The following is a 21717-nucleotide window of genomic DNA, read 5'->3' as shown; positions in this document are numbered from 1 at the left end:
TCAGAAATGTTGGTCGAGATATTACAGAGACGGTGAGTAACTTGAAGTGGGGACTTAAAAAGTGACTCTAAAAGGAAACGTTGGAGTACAACTTGCATAACTGATATCGTAACTAGAAAAATTTTGAACGTACTTCCGTATAAGTATTTCTATAGACGTTTAGTATACTGTAGTCCCGTATACTGGCATTTTGCTTGTTTGTCTCTTTTTCTATTTCTTTCTCAAAATGGTAGTTGTATAAACGATTGCGAATATGAAAGAAATACCTAATAAGTTACATTTTTAATAGAACACTCGTTGATATGCTGTAGTTTAGGTTCTGAGAAAATGTGAATATTTAAGTAAAATTTTGTTCTATATGCTTGTAGAGAGGAAAGGAGCTGTAATATTTTGTTCCATTCTTTTCGTCCGATAAAGAAAGTCTCATCGAAGTAGGTGCGACAGTAGGAAACATTAACAGTTCCTATAATAAGTACACCATAAGAAAAGTTATTCGCTTCTTTCAGAGGGGTTTTGGAGCGACGTAGGTTGTGTAGATGCGGTACCAGGTGACCATGTGATCCTCCACCGCTGCATTAAGTCATGGCAGTGAAGTGTTGTATATGCGTCAGTCAGTTGCATTGAATCGTTGTAGTAAGATGGGTTGAGGTCGAGACGCGACAAACTGGTAGAAGTGAGTTTGGGCGTGCTTACGAGCACCGAACCCCTCTACAAGGAATTGTGTACCAATCGCAGACGTGTAACGTGGAATAAGATTAGTGATTGTAAAAATAACCTAACGGCCAAAGACTGGAGTCAAGTATCATGTTTTCTCAACGACAAATTGTTTCCAAGCCAGCCGGAATCGCAGCTGTCAGTGAATGCAGGTCCATCTATAACAGATATCGAGCTATCATTGCGCAGTTGCCATTTCGGGTCGGGTAACTCGCTAAAAAGGCTACTTGTCACAGTAACACATAAAGACAGATCTGTTCAGTGGGCCAAACAACGCAGAAACTAAATGGCAGCTGATTCGATGCACGTAGTGTGGTACGAAGTATTAGTCTTTTTTTCTCTTTAGAAATGACGTAGGACACTGAATGCACCAACAGCCCAATGAGGCGTTTAACTCATAGTGAGTGGAGACTCTAGTACAGGCCAGAGATGGTTGTGTGATTTTTGGGGGTATTTCCTCGTACCATGACGTGGATCTACTCCTTCAGGTTACCGTTAACATGAACCGGCATGATTATTTCAACACTCACGTTGACCAAATGTTGCCCTTTCTTTTTCAGCTTCACGACGAGTTTGCTGTGGACGCTCAAGTCTTCCAAGACGTTAACAGCGGTGTTCTAAGAGCTGAACGCACATTGTCCTATGGTATCTCGACTGGCTCACCAAATAAAAACAGGTCAACTCCATTCAACATATCTGGCACTGATTGAAACAGAGTGTGCAATGTAGTAATGAGCATCACCCAGTTGGGAAGCACTGTGAATTCTAACAATCTGTGAGTGTCTTTAGCTGGATATGGAATACCTCAAGAAGCTTACGGACTTTCTTCACGTCCTCACTAGCCCTCGAAATAACAGTGTACTTTCAATAACGTGCAATCCCAAAGGGGATGCGGGTGGGGTACCTTATGCCCACAACAAAGAACACTAATAAAGAAAAATAAAACAAAAAAATACAAATACCGTCAGTTATAGTTAATTTTTACTCACAGCATACTTTTTAAAGATTTATAGATGTGTAAGTTGGATCTTGTACCTCAAAATATAGAATATGACATTTCTTGTGAAAAGTCACATTTACTACAAAGACTTAAATTTATGAGTTACGTTTAACTGAATTTAGCGGAATTTTCTATCTACAATTACATCTAAACATAAACGCCACGAGCCACTGTACAGAGCATGGCGGAGTGTCCTTCTTACCAATACGACCTAGATTTTCTTGCATAGTCCATTCGGGAATTGAACGGGGGAAAAAATACTGTGTACAAGCGTCTGAACGCATCCTAATCTCTCTTGTCTTCTTGTAACTATCACTACGCGATATATATGACCCTGGCACCATGAGTGACAGCGTTTCCTGTTTCATTGTATACTTTAACAGTGTGCAATCACTTTTCTCTTCCGTTGCTTCTCCGCACCTTTCTCTCATGCCGTTTACATCACGTAAAACCGATTTTACCATAATGTCTAACTATTTCTGTACATACCATGTGCGAATGTAAACTGTATGCATGTGTCTCTTTCTTTATCTGTACTACTGTAATCTTTAATTTCTAAATTTAGTGTAACACGCTTACTCAAAAATGTGTAATGTAATCTAAGAGCAAGCGTGGTGACCCTAATCTTGCTAGGTAAAATAAATTAATAAATAAATAAAAATATATAAATAAATTACGGTTGTTCAGTCTACTTCCAATAGAGGTTCTCTAAATTTACCAAATTCGACATTGCAATAACTGCCTTCTTGTTCTTTCAAGGATTCCTGCTTAAATCCCCAGAGCATTTGTGTCGCACGTTCATTAGAGCTATTCCGATCAGTTATGATCCTAGCAGAGTGTTTCTCTATTTTTTGATGTTCGTTGTCAAGTCTACTTCATAAGGACTCCATATATGGAAAAATATTCTAGAACTGGTAGCGCTAGCGTCTTTTATGCTATTTCCGTTACAGATGCATTAGGCCTATACTTTCCTAGGTCTCTTCCAAAAATACGTGATGTTCCATTCGCCTTCCTTAATACTGATTCGACTTGATCGTTCCATTTCTTATCACATTTTAGGTACATGATGACTGTTTGGTACAAGACAAGCCACGAACAGTTTGACGGTCAACTAGCGTCGTCTATGAAACCGCATTATTGTTTGTTAAATGCGTCCAGACTCTTCAGGGAGGTCTAATGCGTTTGAAAAAGGTCAGCGTTCAATCTAAACGAATAACTGGGAAGCCTTAAAATACTTTGCAACTGCGTTCCATGGCTTAAGAGAAGTGAAATGAAGAATAGCCAATAATTTTTTACATCATGATCTTACGAAAATTTTATGGATTTTTCAGAATGGCGGAATCACTTGTGTTGAAACCAGACTCTTTCATTTAAACACCGAGGGTCGAAGGCTTTCGTTTGCATAAAAGCTTTCAGGATCCCCTTACCGGAAGCTGCCACAACCTGAAAGACCACTGGATCACTCAAAAACTTACTTCTGAAATCGCTGGAGGGGCGGATGGAGAATTTCATAGATTTTCTCAAACGTCGAATACCCATTAACAAAGAACGATATTTTCCGTCCTTGGAAAATGTACCTTACGAAGAAAGAGGGCGCAGTTACTGCGATAAGATATCAAATTTCGTCATGATAACACTGGGTCACAGGCTGCATACGTGGCGGTTTGGAAGACTACCGAACCATGGCTGACAGTGGTGCAACAATTCCTGCACAGCCATAATGCAGCACCACTAGATTACTACCATGCTGGACTGTTGAAACGGATCTACATGGGAGACAGATACGAGGTGTTAAGGAAATCATTGTGTTTGCGGAAAAGCTTGTTTCATAACCAATATGAATTGTTTTACAAACATTCATTCGTGCCACTGAAGCAAATATGACTCCAATGCTGGAGCCACATTTATTATACGTTTATTGATATTTTCTAATAATCGTTGATTCTCCTTCGGAAATTTCATTTCACAAAAACTATAGTGTGTTTAACTACAGCATTGTAAAGATCGAATATTGAGGAGTTGGCAGGAAAAGGAGCAAAATGAAAAATCGTTTAAGTATGAATATTAGCTCTAAGCCTTGTATCCTAGGTAGAGGCATACAGACAAGTCGCTTTCGTCAGTCAATTAAGAGGTCATACGCATTTAGAAACCGCTGAAATCACGCTTACTGATTGCTAATTGGAGGTAAAAAGTGACGCAGTGACGTTCCATTTGTAGGCAAACAGCCCCAAACGCCGTTTATAGAGACCCTCAAACTTCAAGCAATGCAAAGTTCGATGGTTCGAGAGTTCAAGAGTTGCAGCGAGTAGTAGAGTTCCAGACCGAGAAGAGTTCCAGATCGAGGAGCCTCGGATGACCACAAAAGCCTACAGCAAATCCTATGTAGGTGAATATTATCTTCAGTTAAGATGTGCACTAGGAAAGACTTGCAAAACTTGCTTGTACTTACTTCCGTACTAGATTTATTGGTTTCCAGTGTCCATTTGTCTACATGTACCTGTGTCTGTTCATCACTTTCATTGTGACGAGTACTTGAATCTAAGGGCTCGATAAGAGCAATAGAAAGTGACACTTCCATGGTGTTTGGTCTGTAGTGCTGTATGTTATTGTGTATACCAGAATGTTTATAAAGTTGTGGCTCGGGGTGACTTTTGTTCCGGCAATTTATTGGAGGATCTAGCGAGACTCACTGTTTTGTAGGTCTACTGTATATCTATAATACTGAGCGTTCTCTTCATCATGTTCATTGCAAACACATGAAGAAGCAATGAAAAGCAGACTTGTAAGCCAACCCAGAGTCTCCTTTCCTATAATCACCATATCTATCTCATTAGCCTAGCATCTAAGTCTTCCTGTACTGTCTCCAACCAAAGAGACCTGAAAAATATCAGTTTTATCCGTCGCCGTTACACTCCTGCACACATCCGCTAACGTATCAAGAAAGCAATGACCTCAAATCCCGCTTCGTAGTAAACATGTCACTACCCAAATCGAGTTACGACAGTATTACGAGTCTCACTTTTTCGCCAAAATTTGTTTTATCGTTGTTAACTCATCTTCTACTTCAGTACACATAGAGGTGGCGCAGTGGGTATCTTAGCGGACTAACAGACGCACTGCCGGCCGCTGTGGCCGAGCAGTTCTAGGCGCTTCACTCCGGAACCTGGTGACTGCTACGGCCACAGGTTCGAATCCTGCCTCGGGCAGGAATGTGTGTGATGTCCTTAGGTTAGTTAGGTTTAAGTAGTTCTAAGTCCAGGGGATTAATGACCTCAGATGTTAAGTACCATATTGCTTAGAGCCATTTTAACAGACGTGTGGAGAGTGGCTCAAATTGCTCTCCGACCATCGTGATTTAGGTGTTCCACAATTTTGCTAAATCGATTAATGCAAATACCAGGATGGTTCGTTTGAAACAGTCGCGACCGGTTTTTTCCCCATCTGTGTCTACTTCGCGCTTGTGTTGTGTCCCTAACGACCTTGTCGTAAACAGGAGATTAAATCATATGCTGCGCTCCTTTTTTTCCCCCCTGCTCCCTCTAACCCTTGGATACATAACAGGGGTCCTTTTAGACCTGGTAACCTTTCATTTTCTCATTAAATTGTTTTAAAATTTATTTATTTTGTTTGATATCCTGTGTAATCCCTGCAAAAACAGTGAGTGTTTTTCAGAACGAACGTTATTTGTTGCAAGTCAGTTTAATTATTTTATTTTCTGAATTATGTATTCATACACGTATAATATATGACACGGGTCTTTTGCAGCCTTTAGCAAATTAGCACTATTTCTGACACATTATTTATCATTTACTTAAATAGTGCGTTACAGTAGCTACATTACTGATAATAATTGCGCGTTTGGCACAACAGTGCTCTTTATTGAGAGATCAGAAGTACTGTAAAGGCTACATCCCAATACTCATTCGACTGTGAGTGTAGTTTTCAATGTATGCATACTTTCAAATGAACGTAAGTTTTGTATCTTAAAAAGAATAAGTATGTAATACACTTTTATTCCTTACTTGGAACGTACATACCGTAGTAGCTCTCAGAGACACAGTAACATAGTCTGAAGTCAGCACAAGCGATCAACACTTCAAATAAACCGTTACTGAATGGCCAGAAAACGATAATCTCTTCCATCAAGAAGATAGTAGAGATACAGACACTGATGTTCATGAGGAGTGGGTAGCACACTGGACTGGCATTCGAGAGGACGACGGTTCAGACACGCAACCCGCCATGTAGATTTACGTTTATCGTGATTTCCCTAAACCGCTCCAGGCAAATGCTGGGATGGTTCCATTGAAAGGGCACAGCCGATTTCCTTCTCCATCCCAGACAAAATCCGAAATTCTGCTCCTTCTCTAATGATCTTAATGTCGAAGGGACGTTAAACCTAATATTCTTTCCTTCCAGCTTTTAGCGTCCCAAGTGAAGCAAGCAATCCACTCCAAATGAAGGCTTCCACATCCAGAGAACTTTTAATATCACAATTTTTCATCTAAAAGACTATTTAGTAATTGTACGTTGTTGGACAAAGACAACAAATGTGTGTTGGATTAGCCATGGTATTTTGTGGAATTACTCACAACAGATGAAGACTGCAGAAACTGAAAGATCACCGACACGGACATGATTCATATGCAAATGAAAACAAAATTATGCACAGAGTATAGTGCAATTATTTGTGTCGAGTGTTACTTTCAATGATTAAATACTCCGTTGTGGATTAGTAAAATTGAGAGTCAGTTTTTCAACTCTGGAAAATTATAGCTCAATTTATAATATTCTATTTCATATTATATGAAAACAGAGGTTACAGAATAATAATAAATGCTATCACATTCACCCATTATCACCAACCCATTCAAAATTTGATGTTTCTTTTAATACCAACATTTAGTACTTGTCGTCTCACACATATTTGCTAGTTCAGCCAATCGTGTATACAAGGATTAATCATACATTTAACAATTACGCAAGTTCTGTTGTAAATGTATAAAAATGTCCTTCAGCTCATTCAAAGTAACTACAGTAGCATTTACCTGTACAGGTATAGTGAAACTTCATGAAACCTAAATGTGGATGGCTTGGCGGCATTTGACAACTAGCCCTCGTACATACGCATGCACTGCCATAACCATTACCCGACGATTCTCAGTCATTAACATCTTAGAGACAAATATATCAACGATATGTGGGAAGGGGTTCACTTTTAGGTCTACAACGTTTCTGATGTACCTTGACTATCCATTATAACTGTCCCTCTTGATCGGTACATACATTTACATATTTTTTAAATTGTACGCTTTAATACATTTCGATCACAGCCGTCATCATGATATGTCAGATAAACAGAAGAAATGAGAAGTGTTGTTTCGGCTACCGCAGGCTTAGCAGGATCGAAATGAACAAGGCAACCGCCACTCAACAAGGCATTTTTTTAGGATATAATATGTCAGCTTCACGAGAACTGACTGCAATTCCGTCACGTACCGCGTGACAGCTAGGTTCCAAATGGCCAGAAAATGTGAGTGAAAGGGATGAAACCCCTGAATATTAAAAACATGGCCTAATTACTAAATTTAAGACTGAAAACGGGCACATTTGTACAGGCGACACTTCGAACCTGCAGCTGAAAGTACCTAAAAAAGAGTACAAAAGTTACTGATATGTTCCTGCGGTGTAGGTAATGACACCACAATATAGTCCAAGTAGTTTGAACGTAATGGAATATTTGCAGTAAGCTTTTGTAAGCAGCGTTTGAATATGGCAGGACGGAAGCGCTGCCAAAGGGTAAGCGCAAAAGATTGAACAATCCTAAATGTCTGTTGACACAGACACTTTCTGAGACTCTTCATGAAGCGAAATTTGCAAATAAGTGTCTCGTAAGTTAATTTTTGAAAAATAGCGGCCTGCAACAGGCCTGTCTATTAATTCCTCAGGGCAAGGCAACGGATAAGTATCAACTATAGTGACTCCAGTAACTCGGCGTAAACTGTTTATGAAGGTTTCTCGGGTGTCCAGCCGGGTGGTAGCGTTGTCATCTCGCGACGTTTCGGGAAGTGTCATACTAGCCGTCTTCTGGCGAAGTGTAGAGGTTCTTTTTTTGGAAAAGGATGGGGCCCCTCCATGCCCACACCAACGTGGTGACCAAACCAAAAGTTCTACTGTCACCTCCGTATAACATGTTAGTTTTTGAATCAGGAGTCACAGGATGCGGGCTGTGATGTTATCCATGCGTCTGGGTAAGATTACTCATTAACATGGTCCATCAGGAGATAGAGAGTGGACGAAAGCGATCGGAGGGTAGCGGTTTTAAGGGCAGAGGAAAAAAGTGCCAAGGCAAGAGCCAAGGGATAAAAAACCTCTGCGACAGTAGGACGAGTGGTAAGGGCAGTAGCGGCTTGCTATCTGCGACAGTGCATGCAAGGTGTGGTTATGTTAGTTCAAGGTATCGTGCATCGTTACCTTTGTCGTTGTTGGAGCTCGTTGCGGCGCTTGCTGCAGTTGTTGCGTCCCTGCAACAGTTCAAGGTCGTTGTAGATTAGTAGGCGATCGGTCATAGATCGGCTCACAGACGGTGTAGGGGGTGTGTGTGGCTGGTTTGCGTGCAGTGTACAGTACGGTTTCCCTGCGGTTGCCTGTTTTGCGGCTGGTCGAGCATCTGGGGTTTCCAGTAATAACTGTGTTACAGGGGCTCGCCAGTACTGTCGTGTTAGCGTTCTATGGACCATAGATGTTTAGTTCCTAGTCAGTAATGTCTTTGGTCTGTAATGCTTCGATCTATGGTTGTGGTCGTAGTTACCCAGAGAAAGGATAAACGGGTTGCGCGAGTGTCTCGTGTTATTGTACAGTCGTGTGGAGAGTTTTTGTAATACCTGCAAGATAGTATCTAGCCGGTATTCCCGGTGAAGTTCCGCGATGCGTGTGTAGCGCAAAGCGTTGCTTATGATTTTGAGTACTTTGTTCTGTATGAGCTGCAGACGGCGCAGGCGAGTTGGGGCAGCGTATCCCCAGACAGGGGCTGCGTACGTCATCAAGGGTCGAATAAGTGTCATGTACATGGACCTAGACACACTCCTGTTCAGTGTGCTACGCCTGTTAAGCATAGGGTAGAGCTTTTTGAGCCTCGCATTAGCTTTGTTGGTCACGTGTTGAATGTGGTAACCCCAGAGTAGTTTCCTATCCAGCCAGACACCGAGGTATTTGACCTTCTCGCGGAAACATATTGGGCGTGTGTGTAGTATTATTGGGTTGCAGTGCTGATGTTTGCGCAGTTGCTTCGGTCTTATAGTGAACAGAACGGCCTCGCACTTGTCGACGTTTACTCTAACACGCCATTTCACCAGCCAAGGCTCCGCCGTTCTGAGTGCAGTCTGTAGTCGTGAGTTAATGTTAGACGGCTTCCAATTTTGCGCAAGGATGGCGGTGTCATCCGCGTAGATTGCTACCGTCGTGTTGTGTGTAGCTGGGAGGTCGTTAATGTAGAGGTTAAACAGTAAGGGCCCTAGGATACTTCCTTGGGGTACTCCTGCCTGCATACCATGTCGATGTGTAGAGGTTCACGGAGAGCGGGCTATTTAAATGCGCGGTCACCCCCTCCACTAGACCTGGGGTGGCTGCGGTGACCAGCGGCGTGCGCGCGGTGGTGGGGATGGCGGGCGCCCCCGGCGGCCGCGTTCGGTTCTCGGTGTAAGCATTCTGTCTGCATCCGCGACGAAGGACGTTGACGGTCGCGCTCCCGACGGATTGCCGCTATCTCAGGGTTCCATGCTGCGCTGAGTTGGTATCCCTCGTCTCTGTTGACCAGATTGTCATGAATCCTTATTTCTATGGATTCATTGATAACGCTTTCCCAGAAGCCAGATGCTCGGCACAGTACCTTCGTGTTTTCGAAGTTGAAGGTGTGTTCTTCATTTATGCTGTGTTCTGCTATAGCTGATTTTTCTGTGTGACGTAATCGCACACGTCTGATATGTTCTTCGCAGCGTTTAGATATACATCGCTGTGTTTGCCCAATGTATTGTTTTCCGCATTCGAATGGTATGCTATACACTCCTGGTGTGTTAAGGTTCAGCGCCTCTTTGGCAGAACCTAGGAGCTCCCTCGTGTTCGGTGGTGGTCGGCGAACGGTTCTGATATTGTGTTTGCCCCGAAGTCGTAAAATTTTGGCCGAGAGCGGACCCACGTACGGAATGAATGCGAGTCGTTGGTCTTATTCTTCTTCATCATCCTCTTCTGGGGTTCTCACTGCTACCTTCTTCCTTTAAAGCGTCCTGTTGATCAGCGTTTCACTGTAGCCATTTTGGTGGAAGACTTCCCTCAGGTGTTGCGGCTCGGATAGTAGGCTGTCTTTGTCGTAGACGGCGCGCGCCCTATGTACCAGGGTGGTCAGTACTCTTTGTCTTTGTGCTGGATGGTGGCAGCTTGTTGCATGATGGTATTGGCCTGTGTGTGTCTTCTTACTATGTATTGCATGGCCTAGTGAATTAATTAAGAGGAAGGCAGATGGTTCACTAGTCCATGCAGTACATAGGAAGAAGACACACATGCAACAAGCTATCACCATACTTACTATTCGAAGGACGCAGGCTAAGTACCGTCTACGTATTACTCTGTACTGATGTTACCGAAATGGGCCGACCAGCAATGGCAGGCTGATTAAATCAGCGTTGACAGGCGGCGCTGAACGCTGTTTTTCTGGATATGTGGCGTTGGTCGGTTTCTACATCTACATCTACGTAGTTTCTCTGCAATTGACACTTAAGTGCCTGGCAGAGGGTTCATCGAACCATTTTCATACTACTTCTCTACCATTCCACTCTCGAATGGCGCGTGGGAAAAAGGAACACCTAAATCTTTCCGTTCGAGCCCTGATTTCTCATATTTTATTATGATGACCATTTCTCCCTACGTAGGTGGGTGTCAACAAAATATTTTCGCATTCGAAAGAAATTTCGTAAATAGATTTCACCGCAAAGAGCTGACTGCCACCCCAGCTCGCGTAACATATCAGTGACACTCTCACCCCTATTGCGCAATAACACAAAACGAGCTGAACTTTTTTGCACTTTTTCGATGTCCTCCGTCAATCCTGCCTGGCAAGGATCCCATACCGCGCAGCAATATTCCAGCAGAGGATGGACAAGTGTAATATCGGCTGTCTCTTTAGTGAGTTTGTCGCGCCTTCTAAGTGTTCTGCCAACAAAGCGCAGTCTTTGTTTCGACTTCCCTACAATATTATCTATGTGGTCTTTCCAATTTAAGTTGCTCGTAATTGTAATTCCTAGGTATTTAGTCGAGCTGACAGCTCTTACATTTGTGCGATTTATCGTATACCCAAAATTTATCGGATGCTTCAGGACTCCACAGGAAGTAATATTTCTACCACAAATACTATAATGAGTCTTATAGAACAAAACGAATACATACTATATTTAAGACCTCGATTCACTGTATCTCCAGTCACCTATGAGTATGTACCATGACAAGTTCCGTTTAGTGAAGTTGCAATCTTATATAACAATCTGTGGCTGTTAGGCAGCGTTACATGCAGTCGAACTACACTCCTGGAAATGGAAAAAAGAACACATTGACACCGGTGTGTCAGACCCACCATACTTGCTCCGGACACTGCGAGAGGGCTGTACAAGCAATGATCACACGCACGGCACAGCGGACACACCAGGAACCGTGGTGTTGGCCGTCGAATAGCGCTAGCTGCGCAACATTTGTGCACCGCCACCGTCAGTGTCAGCCAGTTTGCCATGGCATACGGAGCTCCATCGCAGTCTTTAACACTGGTAGCATGCCGCGACAGCGTGGACGTGAACCGTATGTGCAGTTGACGGACTTTGAGCGAGGGCGTATAGTGGGCATGCGGGAGGCCGGGTGGACGTACCGCCGAATTGCTCAACACGTGGGGCGTGAGATCTCCACAGTACATCGATGTTGTCTCCAGTGGTCGGCGGAAGGTGCACGTGCCCGTCGACCTGGGACCGGACCGCAGCGACGCACGGATGCACGCCAAGACCGTAGGATCCTACGCAGTGCCGTAGGGGACCGCACCGCCACTTCCCAGCAAGTTAGGGACACTGTTGCTCCTGGGGTATCGGCGAGGACCATTCGCAACCGTCTCCATGAAGCTGGGCTACGGTCCCGCACACCGTTAGGCCGTCTTCCGCTCACGCCCCAACATCGTGCAGCCCGCCTCCAGTGGTGTCGCGACAGGCGTGAATGGAGGGACGAATGGAGACGTGTCATCTTCAGCGATGAGAGTCGCTTCTGCCTTGGTGCCAATGATGGTCGTATGCGTGTTTGGCGCCGTGCAGGTGAGCGCCACAATCAGGACTGCATACGACCGAGGCACACAGGGCCAACACCCGGCATCATGGTGTGGGGAGCGATCTCCTACACTGGCCGTACACCACTGGTGATCGTCGAGGGGACACTGAATAGTGCACGGTACATCCAAACCGTCATCGAACCCATCGTTCTACCATTCCTAGACCGCCAAGGGAACTTGCTGTTCCAACAGGTCAATGCACGTCCGCATGTATCCCGTGCCACCCAACGTGCTCTAGAAGGTGTAAATCAACTTCCCTGGCCAGCAAGATCTCCGGATCTGTCCTCCATTGAGCATGTTTGGGACTGGATGAAGCGTCGTCTCACGCGGTCTGCACGTCCAGCACGAACGCTGGTCCAACTGAGGCGCCAGGTGGAAATGGCATGGCAAGCCGTTCCACAGGACTACATCCAGCATCTCTACGATCGTCTCCATGGGAGAATAGCAGCCTGCATTGCTGCGAAAGGTGGATATACACTGTACTAGTGCCGACATTGTGCATGCTCTGTTGCCTGTGTCTATGTGCCTGTGGTTCTGTCAGTGTGATCATGTGATGTATCTGACCCCAGGAATGTGTCAATAAAGTTTCCCCTTCCTGGGACAATGAATTCACGGTGTTCTTATTTCAATTTCCAGGAGTGTAGCAACTAAAGTCGTTTAAAAATATACTATGAAAGTGATTAATTCACACCGTCGTTTAAAAATATACTATGAAAGTGATTAATTCGAATTGTCACGCTAAAATTCAAAGTAATAACTACAAATTAAATGTAGAGACATTTCTCAAAAAATAGCTTACAGTCATTTCGTAAAAGTAATCCATAAAAATAAAATGGGTATTTTTTTTAAATAGTTTAACCTATGGCTTTGAAGCTATACAAGAGTGAGCTTAATGTAACATTATCTCCACTTTAAGTAATGTAAAGTTGTATTGCAATTTCTTTTCGTAAATTGAGAATAAAAATCGTAATAACCTTAAGTGTATACCATGGGTACATAAATGATGACATAGGAAGAGGTGCCGAGTTCAGGGTCGTTTCCATATCGCTGCCGTCGTGTTTATATGTGCCAACCACAAGAGCACGATCTGCTGATTTGGTCTCCAAAACGTGACCTTATCTACAGCGGACAACGGCGGATGCACACACGATGAACGACAGGAAAGCACAAATTGCATTTAAGGCCACCTAACAGTCAGAAATTGTTGTATAATGCAGGCTGCCACTCTAAATAGCACTAATATTTGTACCAGTCTAGGTGAACTCAGTTGACATGATACGTTGTACAGAGATTTTAAGTGTGATATGTCTCCGTTTTGCTCTCTAACGATGTCTTATGGTATTTCTTAGTAGAAAAATTTCTTCTCATTTCTTCTGGTTATCAGACAGATCCGGATGATGGTTGTGGCCGTTACGCGGTAGGTCAAACATTTAATATATATATACGCACTCTGGACAGCAAATTAGTCAATTGCACACTCGCAGTTCAATCGTTAAACCTTTACCGATGGCGCCGCGATCAAGTCACATACTCAACCTCGCGCACAATGCATATCACAACAGCTATGGTGAGACATTGATTTTCAAAGCGGACATTGTATGTAAACATGGGTAAACGTACGTGACAGAGTAACAAAAATGGATTATTGTGCTTGGCCGTGCCCAAGGCCATGCGTGTGTGAAATTGCTAGATTTGTTCGTTTTTCGTGGCGGTCTGTTCAGAGTGTCTACAAGCAGTGGAGTAACACACATGTCACTAAACACGACGTCTGAATTGTGGTCGGAAAAAGATCGTGACTGAAAGGGACCAGAGGCATGTTTGCCGGATTGTGAATTCAAGTCGCTTCCAAACCCGACAGCAGTTGCTGCAGGCAGTGATTGAAGGTCCATCCAAAACTGTTAGCCAGAGAATGAGAGAATATAGCGACGGGAACTGCATGTAGCGATCATTTGGAGTCGGTCATCTCACAAGAGGTCATTGTTCACGCCAACAGGAAACTTTATCGGGCTGGAAGAAAATGTGACTGGCTTTCTCAAAGTCCCCCCCCTCTCCCTCAAATAGATTTCGACGGACCTCCAAAATCGCCGGCCGGGGTGGCCGAGTGATTCTAGGCACTACAGTCTGGAACCGCGCGACCGCTACGGACGCAGGTTCGAATCCTGCCTCGGGCATGGATGTGTTTGATGTCCTTAGGTTAGTTAGGTTTAAGTAGTTCTAAGTTCTAGGGGACTGATGACCTCAGAAGTTAAGTCCCATAGTGCTCAGAGCCATTTGAACCATTTGCACCTCCAAAATCACATCACTTGAGCCCCATACTAAATCTTTGGGACATGTTGGAATAACAGGTAAAATGCCGACATCAGCATCCCCGCAAAATGGTGGAGCTGCGCCATTAAGTCCTCAGCGATTGGCGTAAGCTTGTGGTGACGTACGTGCACAATTTTGTGGACTCACATCCTAACCGAATCTATATGAAATTGGAATCTGTTCTTTCGGACATATCCGAAAGAGCAGATGCAATTGGTGACCATACAGCTCTCTGGAATGAAATTACAAGTAAATCAATACCATTAGCTGCCGACGGGCATTGATATACATCTACGGGAACAGTTGAAAATGTGTGCCCCGACCGAGACTCGAACCCGGGTTCTGCTGCTTACATGGCAGGCGCTCTGTCCATCTGAGCCAGCGAGGCCACAGACGATAGCGCCACTGCAGGGATTTATCGCTGGCGCGCTCCCCGTGAGACCCACATTCTTAACGTATAGTCCACACACAACATTCTTAGTGCCCCTGCTATTATACCCATTACTCGCGGCAGACAATCCACCGAGTCCCGTAAGAGATCAGGCAAATCGTGTGCATCCGCACTGAAGAAGGTCCTCAGCCGGTTAGCCTTAACGATATGAAGATGGCATCTGTTCTCCGAAAGAACAGATGCCATCTTCATATAAATATGGCTTACCGGCTGATGACCTTCTTCAGAGCGCATGCTCGCCTCGGTGGCTCAGATGGAGAGAGCGTCTGCCATGTAAGCAGAAGATCCCGGATTCGAGTCCCAGTCGGGGCACACATTTTCAACTGTCCCCGTTGATGTATATCAAATCCCGTCAACAGCTAATGGTATTGATTTACTTGTAATTTCATAACCGAATCTAGGTGGTTATCAAATCAAGACCATGGGCGGGATTACACAGTATTAGATGACACTTGTAATTAGAGAGAGGGATACAGAGAGAGAGAGAGAGAGAGAGAGAGAGAGAGAGAGAGAACGATGAAGGCCGTTATAGTGACTTATAACGACTAGTGATAATGATTGCGGATTTGTCCAATGATTTTATGTCATTTATAGACAAACCCTTTCACTGTTGCACTGTTGATAATAACTGGAATTTGGTGTAGTACGTATGTAATGCCCAATGGTGCCTTCACCCTTCATGATAACTACACGGAAGGTTTTACGGTGGCTATAATATTATGGGAGACAACTTTCATCTCCACAGCGTCTCTCGCACATCACTGAGGTTAGAAATGAAGCGATATTCGAATTTGTCGAAACGATTGTTGCCGGACGCGCGCTTAAAGTCAAGTGTGAAGACAAAGGCATATATAGTACATAATATCCCAACTTTCTTAAGGTGTGCTTTCACTACCAAGTAAACTTCCGCAAGTAGTTCACAGAATCTACCTCTGCAAGTCCGGTACATGCACAGCATACAGCGCACAAACAGTGGCAGCTTTGCTGCAGTGCTCCAGCTTCGCGCCAACATAGAGATGAAATCCACTGTTGTGTTACTATCACATGTACAGCGTGTCTGTTCAGAATGTGACTTTGTCATAATGTTCCGTCACTTTCATTTTTTACGACTCTCTTTGGCTTACATTCTCGATACAAACATCGATATAGGGGCAGCACGTCTACCATGAAAAGAGCTACAGTCAGAGAAGTATAATATTCACACATAAGGCTCCTTAATTTCGTAAGTTTGGTGAACTAGGCATCATATGCTTTCGAGCAACATTTGTGACTGGCCAGACAACGGTTCACAATAAGTCTTGTAGCCCTCGTACGTATTTTTGCTGTGTAGTGCGAATCATTTTGTGTGTCACACCACGCTCTGAATGTCAGAGCTCATTGTGCTACAGATTTTAAAAACAATGACATATACAGCAGGTTAAAATGCAGTCATATGTAGGAGACAATTTTTACTTGACAGTGTACGATTTATCCACTAAAGCCAACATTGACACAATTTTATATAGCAGCTATTAATTTCGCAATATTTTTCACGAGCCTAAGGGTTACATTAAGATCATCCTAATTTCCAGAAGTAACCCATAAAAAAGAAAAATGAGCGTACTTCCTGAATAAGATAATGTAAATGTTACAAGACGAGGTAAAATTTATATAGAAGGCATGTGGCCTATGCTGGTGTCCAAAACGCTTAATTATAAAACTGTGAAACCAGAGATGTACATTTGATATAAAAAAATCATCGGTAAACGCCAACTGGTTAACAATGGATACGATTACCCCCATCTGCAAAATATACTTGACAACTGTGTTGTGTGCTCTACGTGAGAATATTCAAGAATTCTTTTTGGATATTGATCCCATTCCCGAGAAACAGCGGCGTAACGGCGTAGGTAAGTCCTTGGTGGAGGATGATGAGCTGCTGTTCTTGTTTTCAATGCATTAGAAATGCGTTTTTCAGGATCCAGAACCGGAAACCTTGCTGGCCGAACCACACGCGGGACGCCTTCAGCGTACTGAACGTGTAGACGATCCAGTATAGTTACTCGTTAGGAGTCAGGAATAAATGCATCTCAGAAAATTTGCGCGTGTGGCTCTAGTACATCATATCTATAATCTTGTGTGTTAACAGTAATCCTCCGCTGTCAGAAAAATATTCAGTGATCCAAGTGATCTGCTTTCACCATCATCCAGCAATTGAATCAACTCCCACTGTTACTCCGGAAAAATGTATGATGAGAATTATTCTGAAAACCGAAATGATATTCGTCTGTGAAGAAGTTGTTGTTCTCAGTTATGTCTTATTCACGCGGTGAGTAAGAGTTGTATCATACGCTTGTCTGTGAACTGGATTGGAGGTGAATGTAATGTATGTGTTTTTAATATGTGTTATGTGTGTGTTGTATGATGATGAGACAAGACAGAGGGTGAAAGCCGGTGGTGGTGTATAGCCTACTCCTCTCAAGTAAGACACATGAGAGATCCATAAATTAATCCAGGATACTGGCGCGAAGTCTCGTAGGGCGCTAATAACCTCGTTTCTGAACATCCTAAATCCACAAACACACACTCACACACTCACTCACACACATAGACACACACACACACACACACACACACACACACACACACACACACACACACAAGCCTGTTGATATGTAACTTCATGTCAGCATCTCTGCTGCTTTTACCGGACAATTAAGGGCGGTAAAAAATTTCACCCACCACCACGATTTATACCAACTACTTCCAGGTCAAGCACTACGGTAGAGGCGTGCTTTAGCGACTTAGACTACTTTTTCCTTACATTTTGGAACTTTTTCTGAAAATCTGAAAAATTTTGTTTGTGAACAGACGAACATCCGAAATACAGAGAAACTCGTCTTAAATAATCTAATGATGCCTCTGCGATAAACTAATAAACATCTTTCGAATTATTCAGACTCTTTCTCGAAACATCATAAAATCCTTCTTCAGAAAAACTGAAACTTCTTCGTTAAAATAAACTCTTTCCCCGAAGAAATGAAATTCTTCCGAGAAGAAGAATTAATGGATTTCCAGTTTCCGCCATGGGTGATAATGATTTCTGCTCCGATATTTGTTGTTCTTACACGCTCATCATTAGTTAGTTCAAGATGTCCCCAGTAGGTCGCATTATGAGGGCCTCCCCTTGGTAACTTGTCTATAAACAACAGCCACAACGACACCATCGTGTCTACTGGGGGCTTGTGATTCCATTGTGTTGAATAATACCTTTAAAATGTGTTTGTCTTGGTTATTAGAATTTGGTTAGTACTCACAAGACCTCCAGAGGCGGTGGTCCAGATTGCTGTACACAACGGCACCTCTAATACCTTGTAGCACGTCTTCTTGCATTGACGCATGGCTGTATTCGTCATGGCATACTACCCACAAGATCATCAAAGCACTGTTGGTCCAGATTGTCCAACTATTCAACGGCGATAAGGGGTAGATCCCTCAGTGTGGGCCGGCCGGGGTGGCCGAGCGGTTCTAGGCGCTACAGTCTTGATCCGCGCGACCGCTACTGTCGCAGGTTCGAATCTTGCCTTGGGCATGGATGTTTGTGATGTCCTTAGGTTAGTTAGGTTCAAGTAGTTCAAGTTATAGGGGACTGATGACCTCAGAAGTTAAGTCCCATAGTGGTTCAAATGGTTCAAATGGCTCTGAGCACTATGGGACTCAACATCTTAAGTCATAAGTCCCCTAGAACTTAGAACTACTTAAACCTAACTAACCTAAGGACATCACACACACCCATGCCCGAGGCAGGATTCGAACCTGCGACCGTAGCAGTCCCGCGGTTCCGGACTGCAGCGCCAGAACCGCACGGCCACCGCGGCCGGCTAAGTCCTATAGTGCTCAGAGCCATTTGAACCTTTTGAACCTCATTGTGGCTGTTGGGTCACGTCGTCCATAAACAGCCCTTTTCAATCCATCCCAAGCATGTTAGATAGGGTTCATGTCCGAAGAACACGCTGGCCACTCTAGTCGAGCGATGTCGTTATCCTGAAGAAGTCATTCACAAGATGTGAACGATGGGGGAGCGAATTGTTGTCCATTAAGACGAATGCCTCTCCAATATGCTGCCGATATGGTTGCACTATCGGTCGGAGGATGGCATTCACGTATCTTGCAGCCGTTACGGCACCTTCCATGACCACCAGCGGCGTACATCGGCCCCAGATAATTCCACTTCAAAACAGCAGGGAACCTCAACCTTGCTGCACTCGCTTGACAGTGTGTGTGTAAGACGTTCAGCCTTACCAGTTTGCCTCCAAACACGTCTCCGACGATGGTCTGGCTGGAGGCATATGCGACACTCATCAGCCGGCCGGAGTGGCCGAGCGGTTCTAGGCCCTGCAGTCTGGAACCGCGCGACCGCTACGGTCGCAGGTTCGAATCCTGCCTCGGGCATGGATGTGTGTGATGTCCTTAGGTTAGTTAGGTTTAAGTAGTTCTAAGTTCTAAGGGACTGATGACCTCAGCAGTTAAGTCCCATAGTGCTCATAGCCATTGGAACCATCTGACACTCATCGGTGAAGAGAACGTGATGCCAATCCTGAGCGGTTTGTGTTGTTGGGCCCCATCTTTACAGCGCTGCATGGTGTCATGGTTGCAAAGACGGACCTCGCCATGGACTTCGGGAGAGAAGTTGCGTATCAAGCGACCTATTGCGCGCAGTTTGAGTCGTAACACGACGTCCTGTGACTGCACGAAAAGCATTATTCAACAAGTTGGCGTTGCAGTCAGGGTTCTTCCGAGACATTATCCGTAGGTAGCCTTCATCCACTGCAGTAGTATCCCTTGGGCGGCCTGAGCGAGGCATGTCATCGACAGTTCCTGTCTCTCTGTATCTCATTCATGTCCGCTTTGGTTGACTCCGTGACTCCTGAGCACTTCACTTGTTGAGAACCCTTCATGGCACAAAGTAACAATGATCAATGCAGACGCGATCGAACCGCAGTATTGACAGTCTAGGCATGGTTGAATTACAGACAACACGATCCGTGTACCTCCTTCCTGGTGGAATCACTGGAACTGATCGCCTTTCGGACCCCGTCCGTCCAATAGGCGCTGCTCATGCGTGGTTGTTTACATCTTTGGGCGGTTTTAGCGACATCTCTGAACACTGAAAGGGACGTCTGTGATACGATACCCACAGGCAACGGTCTTCAGGAGTTCTGGGAACCGGGATGACGTAAAATCTTTTTTTATGTGTGTATATCAGTTTTGGCTTTGTACCGATTGTCAGTACTCATTGAATTCCTTACGCTTTACGATCTATGCAGTCCTGATCTCACACTGGTTTCTCCCCAAACATATTAAGGAACATTCTTCTAATTTGCGCCACTACAAAATTCATAAGTTCTCGTAGTTCCCATCAAAATTTTCATTTGTAGTTGATTGCAGTACTCATACACCAACTGCATAAACCTATGTTAGAGCTTTTAGCTGTCTAAAATTTAGCCGTGAAATGCTCATATGTATCCTGTTAAATACTCTCTCTGTAGCTATGGTATGCATGGGGTGGATGGTCACTACGGCAGGTGGCGGAACTGGTTTGTTGGTATCAAGAGCCAATGTTTCACCACCATGGGCGGGATAGCAGTTGTCCGGAGAGTGGGAGCCTGGTAGCCGTACAACATATGAACATCATATTATCTTTGATAAATACACATTTTATGAGTGGACACACTACACCAATCGCAGTGACCCTGTGCCGTGGCAACGCCCTCCAGAGCTTCTGTTAAGGATAGCAGTTGTGGAGGCAATAAGGTAAGCATGCTGCCTGCGGTGTCTGGCACTCCCACCGTTGCTTGTCAGGAGAATCGGTGACGTCAGTGACTGAATGGAAATGCTGAAGCGAGGTGTGAGTGATGAACTGGGCAGCGCGTGCACCGTTTGCACGCAGCTTCACAGCTCAGTTCAGGACACATCGGTAGATGCGGAATCCTCCGTAGATCTCTCAGACCAGACTGCTCCAGCTGGTGCGCTCGCCCCTCAGCTGCAGAACGCTCAGTTGCCCGCGGGGCACCGCCTCTCAGCCATGGGCTGTGGTTGTGTCTGTACAAATGAAGGGGCCAGCCGGGGCGTGACGTAAGGACGAACTGCAGCTGTACTCCGAATCCCACCTCGGACACGGTTGTTTGTGAAATCCCCCTGATTATAATTTAATCTGCATGAAATTAATGACAATTATAAAATAAGGCCATAAAAAATAGCAGCTAGTAACGGACCAGCCGGCTGTGTGGAAGGGGCGAACAGAGCAAATTATCCACATACCTTTGCTCAACTAAGAAAATATTTATCGATTTCTTTTGTTTCTCACAGAATTTATTGCGACACAACCAGCTTATACTGTGCGATATATTGTTTGCTGCAGCACTATGCATCATACTTCGTATTTTAAGGTCCTGAAGCAATGACCTTTCTTCGTTTTTTTTTTATCCTCATCATTGCAGAGAATAGCTGCTCACAACAGTATGTTGACCCTAACATGCAGTTAATTCCAGCTGCATTCCTATGTATTCCGGGGAATGTTTCTGTCTTTACACTTAGATGCCTTTGAGACAGAAACAAATACTTGTAGAACTTGGCCATTAACAACGTTGAATTTTGTAGCTCAGTTACAGTTGCTCTGTAGATGTCACATCATCAAGTTCAGTTCTTGGAACCTCGAATCGAAACCATTAATTAGCTGTTTGATTATCATTGATAGTTTACAAAGGAGATGTCAGCAGGTAGATTTAGAGAGTGAGGAGGAGCGAAGAACTTTCTTTAAACACCCTGCATTAGATTTGCCATACGTGTGTACTAACAACAAACCTTTCCCCTGTACTGACACTTTTAGTGTATTTAGGCGTATCGTCATATTGG

General features: G+C 44.2%; 1 non-coding gene across 1 annotated transcript; it reads left to right on the top strand.

The window, feature by feature from the left end:
• The first annotated feature begins 15061 nt into the window (after positions 1 to 15061).
• Trnat-ugu (transfer RNA threonine (anticodon UGU)) lies at positions 15062 to 15135 on the top strand. The gene has a single exon. It is a non-coding gene; the product is annotated as a tRNA-Thr (tRNA).
• Positions 15136 to 21717: the final 6582 nt, after the last annotated feature.

Source organism: Schistocerca cancellata, chromosome 4 (genome assembly GCF_023864275.1).
Source record: "Schistocerca cancellata isolate TAMUIC-IGC-003103 chromosome 4, iqSchCanc2.1, whole genome shotgun sequence".
Lineage (NCBI taxonomy): Eukaryota > Metazoa > Arthropoda > Insecta > Orthoptera > Acrididae > Schistocerca > Schistocerca cancellata.
Note: the sequence above shows the minus strand (reverse complement) of the source record. Positions and strands in the feature narration are given on the sequence as shown.